The following is a 14,685-nucleotide window of genomic DNA, read 5'->3' as shown; positions in this document are numbered from 1 at the left end:
CCAAATGTCTGAAGGTACCACGTTCATCTGTACAAACAATAGTACGCAAGTATGAACACCATGGGACCACGCAGCCATCATAACGCTCAGAAAGGACACGCATTCTGTCTCCTAGAGACGAACATACTTTGGTGCGAAAAGTGCAAATCAATCCCAGAACAACAGCAAAGGACCTTGTGAAGATGCTGGAGGTAACATGTACAAAAGTATCTATATCCACAGTAAAACGGGTCCTATATCGACATAACCTGAAAGGCTGCTCAGCAAGGAAGAAGCCACTGCTCCAAAACCGCCATAAAAAAGACAGACTACGGTTTGCAGCTGCACATGGGGACAAAGATTGTACTTTTTGGAGAAATGTCCTCTGGTCTGATGAAACAAAAATAGAACTGTTTGGCCCTAATGACCATTGTTATGTTTGGAGGAAAAAGGGGGAGGCTTGCAAGCCGAAGAACACCATCCCAACCGTGAAGCACGAGGGTGGCAGCATCATGTTGTGGGGGTGCTTTGCTGCAGGAGGGACTGGTGCACTTCACAAAATACATGGCATAATGAGGAAGGGAAATGATGTGGATATATCAAAGCAACATCTCAAGACATCAGTCAGGAAGTTAAAGCTTGGTCGCAAATGGGTCTTCCATATGGACAATGACCCCAAAGCATACTTCCAAAGTTGTGGCAAAATAAATAAAAGCCGAAATAAATAATTCTCTCTACTTTTATTCTGACATTTCACATTCTTAAAATAAAGTGCTGATCCTAACTGACCTAAAACAGTGGATATTTACTAGGATTAAATGTCAAGAATTGTGAAAAACTGAGTTTAAATGTAGTTGGCTAAGGTGTATGTAAACTTCCGACTTCAACTGTATTATCACTTGTGTATGATGCCCGCTTAAGGCAAGAAACAATGCCATATTTAAAAATATATATATATAATAGCCGCACACCTCATGTAGCCCAGCCCATAGGCCTATATGTTTTGAAAAGGTTTGTATGACAACTACAGTGTCCAAATAACTTCTTAAAATTAAGCACATTAATCCGCTTTACAAGGGGTGTAGAGCCTAACTGCAATAAATAAGCAGCGAGTGAGTTTCAAGTTTGGGGAAGATAATTTTCACCATAAAAATGCACCTTTATAATTAAAGCATTACATGCATAATCACATTTGTGGGCATTTTTGATAATTGTGTTTTCCCACTAGTGGAACATTCACACTTATAGCCTACTGCCGTGTGCGCATTGCTGCGCTTATATGTGAAGAAATAGCCTAATATTTTATCAACATTTTAAGCTAAACGTTCTCATCTGTTGGTTCAGACTCATTACGTAAAAACATTTTTTTGATGCTAGTGGTCGTATTCATTTGGGAACAATCGCATCCCACAACTGTTCCAGACTATGTTTGGAATATTTATTTCTCACACAGAATATAATAGGTCAACTTTTGTTCTATGGGGGATAGTAGATTGACATAGGCTAGAGCTTTTGCTATTCGTTAGGCCTACTAAGTAAATGTGCAAATTTATTTTAATATCTTCAATATGCACCTTGGAATTGGATAAGGACGCGCGCAGTTTCATCCTGCATGTGTCTGTCTTCATTTGTAGCCTGTGAGAAAGACCAGATCACGTGGTGCTTCGAAGCAGGCAGCACTCAGGGAGAAGGGCAGCAAAAGGGATGGATTTTTTTAGGGTGCATTATGGCCACACAAAGGGGATGCCACCGGGAAATTCGAGGTATTATCAAGTGCTTGTCAAATTGTGAATGAGAGACTATTGGAGTGTGTACAGCCTGCGCAAAAAAACAAAGCAGAGCTCATGCCTTTCAAGCAACTTTTTTCAAACCATCATTTAGAGTTGCATCATGCAGCCTTGCAATGTATTAAAAATCAAAACATATAGCCCAACGTTTGTGAAACAACTAAAGTTACAGTAATAACTCATTAAGCATATAGGAGACACCTATTTCTTTGTTCACCGCTCAACACAGAATAGCCGGATGTGCGCACTCCCTCATCGTTTGGAGAAAATATAGAATATATTTTTATTTTATTCAGCTTTGTTCATATGTATTATTCATACTATAAAATAATATAAAATCATTACACACAATTCTAAGCGAATCTTGCCTGCTAAATTAACTAGTGTAGCCCACAACCATATGGCATAGCCAGATCAGGACCTAACATAAGGACAACTCAGAGTATGCTATTCTGTTCTTCTGAAATAGACTCCATTTTCTTCACATCATGTTTCTTTAGACCTGTCTAAAATAAAGAATGGAATGGATTTATTGTGAAGGTGTAGGCTATATTACATGAAATTATTAGACTTTTAAAAATGTAAATGTTCCAAGAGCCAGGAGATGCTAAATGTGTTTGTTAATTTGCAGTCAATTACCGTGAGGCCGACAATTATTTGCTGATTTTGACAATCACCGGCTGACAAAATGTTGTGACCGCCACAGGCCTAGTATCGGGCCCTAAATGCATCATCCTCAGTGTAAGAGTCAGAACAACAGAAACAGCAACATGTTTGTTTGTAGCCTATCGATCAACGTGAGAAATAACCATACGTTTTCTAAGACTCCGGTCTATAGGACTAGGTAGTTGCACACTAATCACAAATAGGCCTAAGCTACAAGAAATAAGCTACAATAAAATAACAATATAATATAATATCAAATAAAAATCTAAATGCATACAAGTTCCAGAGTAAAAGTCCACACAAGTCCACAGGCTAAGAATACAATTTGAATCAGAGACCACAGTGTGTGCATGTAAGTGGGTGCTGGAGTGGTGAGCGAAGCTCGGGGGAGAAGGGGGCAAGTGGCAGGGGTACCTGTACCAGACAGGGGGAGCAGGCCTGGGTAGTCGGGAGCAGACTGAAAGGTGGGGTCCAGGCAGTTGGGAGAGGCTTGTGTCGGGAGGCAGGGTGGGAGAGGAGGCTTTCAACCAGACAAGTGCGTGGTGGAGGAGCTTTCAGCAATGGAGCTTTTCAGTGATTAATATATTTTTGCTTTCCCTAATAAGGATATTTTATATAGCCAAGTAACTTGTTGACTATATCAAAACATTACTGCAGTATTTGGAATGATATTAACAAGAAACACTTGCAAACAAACAATCAGAAGCACACAAGACTCACAGGTTCAGCTGTGAGGGCTGTGGCTGTCTGACATGATTGACAGGCACATTTTTGGTTTATCGTCACAGCTCTAATCTTTAATTAGATTTGACTCCTGTTGACTTCATGTTTTTCCTCTGGTCAGTAAATAAAACAAACATAACATGACAAGTCAGTGACCATTTCAAATCACCTGTGTTTTCATCTGACAAGTGTCCAAGAGTCTTCCTCCAAAGTAACCTGTTCTCTGAAACAGGAAATTTAAAAATGTTTGTATATTTGAGGTTTAAAAAGGCTTCTGAAGTTTGTAATTAGACATTTCTGACTATATTATCCCTTATGAAAAATGTAGCAACCTCAACAAAAATGTTATAATAATGAATTATAATCAACATTATAATTCACATGTCCTGCATTGCTGCAGGATTATTATCCTGCTGTAGCAAACTGACTCAAATTAAGATCCTACAGCTGTAGCTTCCCTGTCTAACTGTACTGTACCAGAGAGAGAGACAGGACAGTATGTGATGGGCATTTCGAGTCTTATCGGTTAGCCAGATATTTTGGCTCCATTCACCTAAAAGAGCCATTCATTTCCCTCGCAAACGGCTCTTTGTTTAGTAGTGCTTAATTTAAAAAAATTATGAAAAAACATGAAAAATAGAACATATCTAATGTAAAGGCTAAAAAGTTGGCTACTATTAGGCCAGACCGTGAAATGTGAGTTCAAATACATTTTTTACATGAAATTAAACCACTTCCAAAAAAAGTGAAGTATTTTTAACACATTGAAAAAAATTGCGTAGACCAGAATGAGGATTTCTCCTCTAGCAACCTGGTCTCAGAGCATTTTGGATTATTCTATACGTAAAACCAAAACTCTATATTTAGTATGATATGTTATTTTTCGTATGGTTTGTATTCATTTGTGGATGTCCATCACCCATTTTGAATGATGTGTAACGGATTACAATTCATATTGTATGGGACAAATTTGCAAAACGTACAATATGTTACGAATGTTCAAAAAGTACAATATGGTACGAATTTGCTAAATGTACCATATGGTACGAATTTGTAATACGTATGATATCTTATGAATTCTAGCTAGGTGGCTAACGTTAGCTAGCTCACTAATGTTAGCTAAACTAGGGGTTAGGGTTAAGGTTAGGACTTAGGTTAAAGGGTGGTTAGGGTTAGGGTTAGCTCTTGGCATTCTCTCAACCAGCTTCACCTAGAATGCTTTTCCAACAGTCTTCAAGGAGTTCCCACATATGCTGAGCACTTGTTGGCTACTTTTCCTTCACTCTGCGGTCCAACTCATCCCAAACCATCTCAATTGGGTTGAGGTCGGGTGATTGTGGAGGCCAGGTCATCTGATGCAGCACTCCCATCACTCTCCTTCTTGGTCAAATAGCACTTACACAGCCTGGAGGTGTGTTGAGTCATTGTCCCTTTTCAAAAAGAAATAATAGTCCCACTAAGCGCAAACCACATGGGATGGTGTATGGCTGCAGAATGCAGTGGTAGCCATGCTGGTTAAGTGTGCCTTGAATTCTAAATAAATCACAGATGGTGTCACCAGCAAAGCACCCCCGCACCATCACACCTCCTCCTCCATGCTTCCCGGTAGGAACCACACATAAGGAGATCATCCGTTCAACTACTCTGCGTCTCACAAAGACACGGTGGATGGAAGCAAAAATCTCAAATTTGGACTCATCAGACTGAAGGACAGATTTCCACCGGTCTAATGTCTCTTCTTCCAAACAAGTCTCTTCTTCTTATTGATGTCCTTTAGTAGTGGTTTCTTTGCAGCAATTCGACCATGAAGGCCTGATTCACGCAGTCTCTGAACAGTTGATGTTGAGATGTATCTGTTACTTGAACTCTGTGAAGCATTTATTTGGGCTGCAATCTGAGGTGTAGTTAACTCTAATTAAACGTATCCTCTGTAGCAGAGGTAACTCTGGGTCTTCCTTTCCTGTGGTGGTCCTCATGAGAGCCAGTTTCATCATAGCCCTTGATGGTTTTTGCAACTGCACTTGAAGAAACTTTCAAAGTTCTTACAATTTTCCGCATTGACTGACCTTCATGTCTTAAATAATGATAGACTGTTGTTTCTCTTTGCTTATTTGAGCTGTTCTTGCCATACTATGGACTTTGTCTTTTACCAAATAGGGCTATCTTCTGTATATACCCCTACCTTGTCACAACACTGATTGACTCAAATACATTAAGAAGGAAAGAAATTCCACAAATTAACTTTAACAAGGCATATCTGTTAATTGAAATGCATTCCAGGTGACTACCTCATGAAGCTTGTTGAGAGAATGCCAAGAGTGTGCAAAGCTGTCATCAAGGCAAAGGGTGGCTACTTTGAAGAATCTCAAATATATAATATAATTTGATTTGTTTAACACTTTTTTGGTTACTGAATGATTCCATATGTATTATTTCATGGTTTTGATGTTTTCACTATTATTCTACAATGTAGAAAATAGTTAAAATAAAGAAAAACCCTGGAATGAGTAGGTGTGTCCAAACTCTTTACTGGTACTGTATATATATATATATATAAAGTGCATTCAGAAAGTTTTCAGACCTTTTTGTTCACATTTTGTTACTTTACAACCTTATTCTAAAATGGAAAACTGAAATATCACATTTACATAAGCATTCAGATCCTTTACTCAGTACTTTGTTGAAGCACCTTTGGCAGCGACTACAGCCTCAAGTCTGCTTGGGTATGACGCTACAAGCTTGGCACCCCTGTATTTGGGGAGTTTCTCCCATTCTTCTCTGCAGATCCTCTCAAACTCTGTCAGGTTGGATGGGGAGCATCGCTGCACAGCTATTTCCAGGTCTCTCCAGAGATGTTCGACTGGGTTCAAGTCCGGGCTTTGGCTGGGTCATTCAAGGACATTCAGAGACTTATCCTGAAGCCACTCCTGCGTTGTCTTGGCTGTGTGCTTAGGGTCGTTTCCCTGTTGGAAGGTGAACCTTGGCCCCAGTCTGAGGTCCTGAGCGCTCTGGAACATGTTTTCATCAAGGAACTCTCTGTACATTGCTCCGTTCATCTTGCCCTCGACACTAACTAGTCTCCCAGTCCCTGCCGTGGAAAAACATCCCCACAGCATGATGCTACCACCACCATGCTTCACCGTAGGGATGGTGCCAGGTTTCCTCCAGACGTGACACTTGGCATTCAGGCCAAAGAGTTCAATCTTGATTTCATCAGACCAGAGAATCTTGTTTCTCATTGTCTCAGAGTCCTTTAGGTGCCTTTTGGCAAACTCCAAGCGGGCTGTCATGTGCCTTTTACTGAGGAGTGGCTTCTGTCTGGCCACTCTACCATAAAGGCCCGATTGGTGGAGTGCTGCAGAGATGGTTGTCCTTCTGGAAGGTTCTCCCATCTCCACAGAGGAACTCTGGAACTCTGTCAGAGTGACCATCGGGTTCTTGGTCACCTCCCTAACCAAGGCACTTCTCCTCCGATTTCTCAGTTTGGCTGAGCAGCCAGCTCTAGGAAGAGTCTTGGTGGTTCCAAACTTCTTCCATTTAAGAATGATGGTGGCCACTGTGTTCTTGGAGACTTTCAATGCTGCAGAATTCTTTTAGTGCCCTAAAATAAGTATTTTAGTGCCTCGACACAATCCTGTCTCGGAGCTCTACAGACAATTCCATCGACCTCATGGCTTGGTTTTTGCTCTGACATGCACTGTCAACTGTGGGACCTTATAGAGACAGGTGGGTGCCTTTCCAAATCTTGTCCAATCAATTGAATTTACCACAGGTGGACTACAATCAAGTTGTAGAAACATCTCAAGGATGATCAATGGAAACAGGATGTACCTGAGTTCAATTTCGAGTCTCATAGCAAAGGGTCTGAATAATTATGTAAATAAGGTAATTGTATTTATTTTTTGCAAACATTTCTAAAAACCTGTTTCGCTTTGTCGTTATGGGGTATTGTGTGTAGATTGATGAGGATTTTTTTTTTTAATGCATTTTAGAATAAGGCTGTAATGTGACAAAATGTGGAAAAAGGGAAGGGCCCCCGAATACATTCCGATTGCACTGTATATATCAGGCCATGTATAGTGAACTCGTACACATTGTAAATATGAAAATAGAATACTGTAGTGCATGTCATGATCAGACTGCAAACATGGCCAATGGCATAACATCTAATAGATATGTAAATTCAACCAAGCAATAGGAATACATAAACATCGAATGCACATGTATGCATTGGCAAATGGAACTATAACCAACCCTGTTGCATAGTAATGACAATAACTGATGGTTAATAAGGGAAGCAGTCATGGACAGTCACTACCATCATGGGACTTTAATTAATTGTTTTATTCTGTGTTGCTACAGCATTCATCCCACATAATGCATAGTGCATTTAATGTTAAAAAAATAATAATCGAAACCGAAAATCTTTATTTATTAATAATTGAACCGAAATCGAACCGACCTCAAAAAGCACTAATCGCTCAGCACTACTCTCCTCACTACGTGTTCCTGCAGTGAGGAATTACCATCTTCAGATAATGTTTTTTGTAACTTATCTAAAAATAATAGCTGTCTGGAGCACAGAAAGCAGCAGTAGCAGTTTGCAAATCAGGGAGCTAAATGAACGGCTCTGTCACAGATACAATTCCGTTCCCGACGTTCACCAAAAAGATCCGTTCGAAAACAGCAGTTCGTTCGCGAACGACCCATCACTACCAGTGTGCCAACTCAGCCCTACCCAGGCTGTGCATTCCAACAACATGGAACAACTTTCAACACGTTGCCCGTGGTTTCCATAGACAGACATAGCCTTCAAGATTACGGCAAAGGCACAAAGCCCTTGCAAAAACAAACTCAAAGCAGACACATAGGGACATGCAGCCAGACATTATTTATAGTGACTGTACAGCATGAACTGCAAAATTAGGAATTCCAAAGAACTCAAGCTATACATGGGTTTGGTCCAGCTGGCCAAATGTCATGGGTCTCAAGCCGTATAGAAATTACGTGTGTTTTGGGGAAAAGAACGACCACATAGTTGTGCAGTTTTTTTCACACCATAAACTACAGTTAAAAGTACAGAGACGTGCTGAAGTACATATATATCCTTCCTTGAAACTGACTTTTTTTTGACCATGCATTGCAAAGTTTAGAATAGAGTGTTTTTTAGTTACTGTGCAGATATTGGAGTTTTGCCCAATGCTGTAGCTTACAAAACAAAAGGCCACAATGTTAAAACTAAAACCATTTTGGTGAGGTCGGTGAGGTGAGGTCGAAAATCGTATTTCTGTCCCATCCATGCCAAATATATAAATCAACATGCATCATCTTCAGAACCGACACCTCTATCTCCATTGACATAAAATGCAGCAGGACAATTCAAAATCGTCAAAACGTTTCAAAGCTTGTATCGAATGGAAATGATGAACAGGTTATAACAGTGTTATAACAAAGCCACGATGGGTACTTTGTATCCAATAATAGTGTCACTACTAGTGCGTTACAATTACATACTGTAGCTGATTTGTAGCGAGTACAGAACTTTCCCAATACCTTTAAAGAAATAGTTTTACAAGTCTCGAGTTACCGCCTCTTACCTGAGTAAAATGTAGATTACCCAATGTTCTTCAAATTGTGTTCCCCTACTTCAGCATGAGAAGCGAAATACTCACCCGCCACCACATGCCAAAGTGTTACCCCATGCTACACCCTAACCACCCCTCTTCTTTGACTGACGTCAGCTTGAAAAAAGTATCGTGAGAGAAAAAGCTATTGAACGAGTAAAGCGCGTCACACTGTATCTCAACTAAAAACATGCTGGAGGTGATTACATTGTTCTATTAATTAAACTGCTCTAAAACATCCTATGATTTAACAACCAAATGTTGAATGTATTCACATGATGAAGCTCAAATTATGTATTTGTCTATTTACATATAATCAGATATTGTGCCTTTGTGAAGTCCTTCCCAGTTGAAACCTTCAAATCACCTGAAAGAAAGAACAAGATAACAAACCTGCTGCTATATAGATGACAGTGCCACAGTCTGATGTTTCCATCTTTTTTATTTAACTAGGCAAGTCAGTCGAGAACAAACTCATATTTACAATGATGACCTACCACAGCCAAACCCAGACGACGCTGGGCCAATTGTGCTCCGCCCTATGGGACTCCCAATCACAGCCAGATGTGATGCAGCCTCGATTTGAACCAGGGACTGCAGTGACGTCTCTTGCACTGAGATGTAGTGCCTTAGACCGCTGCACCACCCAGGAACCCATTTCAGCCATCTTACTTGTGCTTCTTGATGTCCTTGGAGTCATTTCTATGATTCCCAAGTCTCTGTGGGGTTGTTCCTGAGAGACCAGGACAGAGAGACATCATGACACACAACTAATTGCTGAGGTAGTATGATACAATGAATGTCTGTATGCAGTCATTGTTGTATGGCTTAGCTGTGTCACACCTGCAGAGCTTCTTGATCAGATTTGAGGCACTCTTACTGATGGTTTTAGGGAATTCAACCAGATCAATCCCACGGATGGTAGCTGTGAACGTATTCATAGGATCAGGGCCACAGAATGGGAGACTGGAAAGGTAAAGATTGAGAAGGGACATCAAGTAGAAGGACTTAGAGATGACAGAGAACAAAAATGGGACAAAACACTCTGGAGAGAAATAGACTATTTAATAATATTACCTTCCACTCAGCAGCTCAAACACGAAGACGCCCAGAGACCAGAGATCTACAGATACACTGTGGCCCTTGTTTAGGATTATCTCAGGGGCAACATAGCCAGGCGTGCCATAGAACGTCCACATTTTCTTTCCCAAGCCCACTTTCTTAGCAGAACCATACCCCACCTAGGAAAGGCAAAGCACAGTCAAGTTATGAATATTGTCACACCCTGATCTGTTTCACCTGTCTTTGTGATTGTCTCCACCCCCCTCCAGGTGTCATCCATCTTCCCCATTATCCCCTGTGTATTTATACCTGTGTTCTCTGTTTGTCTGTTGCCAGTTCGTTTTGTTTTGTCAAACCTACCAACGTTTTTCCCTCTGTTCCTGTCTCTTGATTGTTTCTGTTTTCTAGTTTTTCCCGGTTTTGACTTTTTCTGCCTGCCCTGACCCTGAGCCTGCCTGCTGTCCTGTACCTTTGCCCCACCTATCTGGATTACTGACCTCTGCCAACCCTGAGCCTGCCTGCCGTCCTGTACCTTTGCCCCACCTATCTGGATTACTGACCTCTGCCAACCCTGAGCCTGCCTGCCGTCCTGTACCTTTGCCCCACCTTTCTGGATTACTGACCTCTGCCAACCCTGACCCTGAGCCTGCCTGCCGTCCTGTACCTTTGCCCCACCTTTCTGGATTACTGACCCCTGCCTGCCCTTGACCTGTCTTTTTCCTGCCCCTGTTGGATTAATAAACTGTTATTCATTCAAAGTTGTCTGCATCTGGGACTTACCTGAAACGTGATAAATATGGATTTTCGGTATCTCAATGGATCTATAACATAGATTTTCCAAAGTGAAACAGTTCTATGTATGATAATATAACTGTAACCTTTGGACGTACTGTATTTGTTTGTGTAACTATGTACGAAATTGACAATTACTATATTATTATAAGGATGCCCCCTTTCTTCATCTTGGGTGGATTAAAAATGCATCAAATGGAATTGTAGTCTCTAAGTTACCACTTTGGCATATCCGCACTGGTCCAGAACTACATTTTCAGGCTTCAAGTCCCTGTAGATGATATCGTTGTGGTGCAAGAAGATGAGGGCCTCAACAACACAGGCAGTGTAAAAACATGTGCTGCTGTCATCAAACGAGCCTCTGAAATGTAGAAGCAAGAGCACAATAGTGATCAGAAAGTTTCATGGGATATTCCGATGTTGTTCCCTAGGAGAAGTATTCAAATCCTATAAATTCCGTTATAAAATCCATACTGTAAAATATACAAACATAATATGTAGACAGTACTGCCGTTAGCAGTACCTGTTATTCAGTAGACTCCAAAGCTCACCACCTAGACAAGCTTCGGCCAGCATGTACAAGCACTTCGCATCTCCGAAGGTACGGTGTAGCCTAGCGGTGGCAAAGAAGACACAGGTATTGTCCAGTTGATAACCATATAGTGAGTTCACCAGTCTAAAATAAGGGCAGGGCTTCAATCCAATCGTAGGCTAAAGGCATTGCGGTTTTTAAAGTCAATTTCCGATTGATCTGATATATGCAGCATTTCCCGTAAATGGGATCTTTGCGAACGCGGGAACATTGCCTAAGGTACAATGCCTATAACCCGCGATCATATTGAGGTATGTTAGGCTGGTGGGTGGGAGCATACCTCACGATGAATGGACTATGTGCTGCCATGAGGATGTGTCTTTCCCTGAGGATGCGCTCCTGTTGACCAACCATAAGAATCTGATGCTTCCTCAACACCCTCATGGTGAAAAGGCAGTTAATATTGGTCTCAAGCTGTACCTGAGAAAAGTATAAAAACATCAACTACAACGTCAACATGTGGGCCTATCCATTAAAATAAATGTTGGAAACTAGACAATAACAATGCAATGGGATTTACTGACACATTTTCAAGCCTGACCCACTACTTCCTCCCAACTCATCAGCTCAGAATGACCGATTTCCCCCTCTACTAGATTGCATATGACCTGGAAATCCCGAAGAGACACGTTGAAGAGGAGAGCTGCATCTTCCTCTGACCAGCTCACACGGAAAAGAAGAGTTACCCATGTTGCTTTACTGGTTCTAAATAAAGGTTAAATACATTTACATTTACATTTAAGTCATTTAGCAGACGCTCTTATCCAGAGCGACTTACAAATTACAAATTAAATACATCGTAATGATTCATTTGGATCATGGCTCATTAAAATACAAAACAGAGAGATAGAGAAACAAAACATATTATAAGCCTTATGATAAGACATAATAAAGGTTCATACATGCTTATAACAAGCACTAACACAATATACAGTGGATTCGGCTAGTATTCAGACCCTTTCACCTTTTCCACATTATGTTATGTTACAGCCTTATTCTAAAAATGATTAAACTAATTGTTTTCCTCATCAATCTACACACAATACCCCATAATGACAAAATGAAAACAGGTTATTTAGCGAATTTTGCACCTTAAAAATAAAATGAAATGAAATACCTTATTTACATAAGTATACAGACCCTTTGCTATGAAACTCGACTCGAAATTGAGCTCAGGTGCATCCTGTTTCCATTGATCATCCTTGAGATGTCCTACAACTTGGAGTCCACCTGTGGTTAAATTGATTGGACATGATTTGGAAAAGACATACACCTGTCTATATAAGGTCCCACAGTTGACAGTGCATGTCAGAGCAAAAACTAAGCCATGAGATCAAAGGAATTGTCCGCAGAGCACCGAGACAGGATTGTGTCTAGGCACAGATCTGGGGAAGGGTACCATTTGGGGAAAGGTAAACATTTCTGCAGCAATGAAGGTCCCCAAGAACACAGCGATCTCCATCAATCTTAAATGGAAGAAGTTTGGAACCACCAAGACTCTTCCTAGAGCTGGCCCGCCTGGCCAAACTGAGCAATCGGGGGAGAAAGGCATTGGTCAGGGAGGTGACCAAGAACCCGATGGTGACTCTGACAAAGCTTCATAGTTCCTCTGTGGAGAAGGGAGACAGACAGAAGCCACTCCTTAGTAAAAGGCACATCACATCCCACCTGGAGTTTGCCAAAGGACACCTAAAGATTCTCAGACCATGATAAACAAGATTCTCTGGTCTGATGAAACCAAGATTGAACTCTTTGGCTTACCTATAAGCCAAGCATCACGCCTGGAGGAAACCTGGCACCACCCCTACAGTGAAGCATGGTGGTGGCAGCATCATGCTTTGGGGATGTTTTTCAGCGTCAGGGACAGGGAGACTAGTCAGGATCGAAAGAAAGATACAGAGAGATCCTTGATGACAACCTCCTCAGACTGGGGCGAAGGTTCACCTTCCAACACTACAATGACCCTAAGCACACAGCCAAGACAACGCAGGAGTGGCTTCAGGACACGTCTCTGAATGTCCTTGAGTGACCCAGCCAGAGCACGGACTTGAACCCAATCTAACATCTCTGGAGAGACCTGAAAATAGCTATGCAGTGACCCTCCCCATCCAACCTGACAAAGCTTGAGAGGATCTGCAGAGAAGAATGGGAGTGTCATACCCAAGAAGACTTAAGACTGTAATCACTGCCAAAGGTGCTTCAACAAAGTACTGAGTAAACGCCCCGTAGCACTCACGTCAGTAGCCATGATATGCTTTGAAAGGCTGGTCATCGCTCATATCAACACCATCATGCCAGAAACCCTAGACCCACTCCAATTTGCATACCGCCCCAACAGATCCACAGATTACGTAATCTCAATCGCACTCCATACTGCACTTTCCCACCTGGACAAAAGGAACACCTATGTGAGAATGCTGTTCATTGACTACAGCTCAGCGTTCAACACCATAGTGCCCACAAAGCTCATCACTAAGCTAAGGACCCTGGGACTAAACACCATCCTCTGCAACTGGATCCAGGACTTCCTGACGGGCCGCCCCCAGGTGGTAAGTGTAGGCAACAACACGTCTGCCATGCTGATCCTCAACACTGGGGCCCCTCAGGGGTGCATGCTTAGTCCCCTCCTGTACTCCCTGGTCACCCATGAGTGCGTGTCCAAACACGACTCCAACACCATCATTAAGTTTGCTGACGACACAACAGTGGTAGGCCTGATCACTGACAACGATGAGACAGCCTGTATGGAGGAGGTCAGAGAACTGGCAGTGTGGTGCCAGGACAACAACCTCTCCCTCAATGTGAGCAAGACAAAGGTGCTGATCGTGGACTACAGGAATAGGCGGGCCGAACAGGCCCCCATTAACATGACGGGGCTGTAGTGGAGTGGGTCGAGAGTTTCAAGTTCCTTGGTGTCCACATCGCTAACGAACTATCATGGTCCAAATACACCAAGACAGTCGTGAAGAGGGCACGACAACTCCTTTTTCCCCTCGAGAGGCTGAAAATATTTGACTTGGGCCCTCAGATCCTCAAAAAGTTATACAGATGCACCATCAAGAGCATCCTGACCGGTTACATCACCGCCTGGTATGGCAACTGCTCGGCATCTGACCGTAAGGCGCTACAGAGGGTAGTGCGTACGGCCCAATACATCACTGGGGCCAAGCTTCCTGCCATCCATCACCTACTGTATATACTGGGCGGTGTCAAAGGAAAGTCCAAAAAATTGTCAAAGACTCCAGTCGTCCAAGTCAGACTGTTCTCTCTGCTACCGCACGGCAAGCGGTACCAGAGCGCCAAGTCTAGGACCAAAAGGTTCCTTAAAACCTCTTAAGGCACAGCCCCTTTTTTTCAATCTTTGCCTAGAGGGACATACCCAAATCTAACTGCCTGTAGCTCAGGCATTGATGCGAGGATATGCATATTTTTGATAGCATTTGAAAGGGAACACTTTGAA

General features: G+C 42.0%; 1 protein-coding gene and 1 pseudogene across 3 annotated transcripts in view; both read right to left on the bottom strand.

Annotated features, from left to right (window-relative positions):
- The window catches only part of acsl2 (acyl-CoA synthetase long chain family member 2), a 28,317-nt gene extending 19,440 nt beyond the window's left edge, over nt 1-8,877 (bottom strand). For 2 of the 3 annotated variants that reach the window (XM_071353178.1, XM_071353181.1), the window contains exon 1: nt 8,753-8,877. The gene's annotated coding sequence lies outside the window, so the exon portion shown is untranslated. The remainder of the gene's footprint in view (nt 1-8,752) is intronic. The other variant, XM_071353179.1, reaches the window with a different exon arrangement.
- Nucleotides 8,878-9,085: 208 nt separating this feature from the next.
- The window catches only part of LOC139545852 (cGMP-dependent protein kinase 1-like), a 29,203-nt pseudogene continuing 23,603 nt past the window's right edge, over nt 9,086-14,685 (bottom strand).

Source organism: Salvelinus alpinus, chromosome 19, assembly GCF_045679555.1.
Source record: "Salvelinus alpinus chromosome 19, SLU_Salpinus.1, whole genome shotgun sequence".
Taxonomy (NCBI): Eukaryota; Metazoa; Chordata; class Actinopteri; order Salmoniformes; family Salmonidae; genus Salvelinus; species Salvelinus alpinus.
The sequence above is the reverse complement of the archived record's forward strand: the minus strand, read 5'-3'. Positions and strand labels throughout refer to the sequence as shown.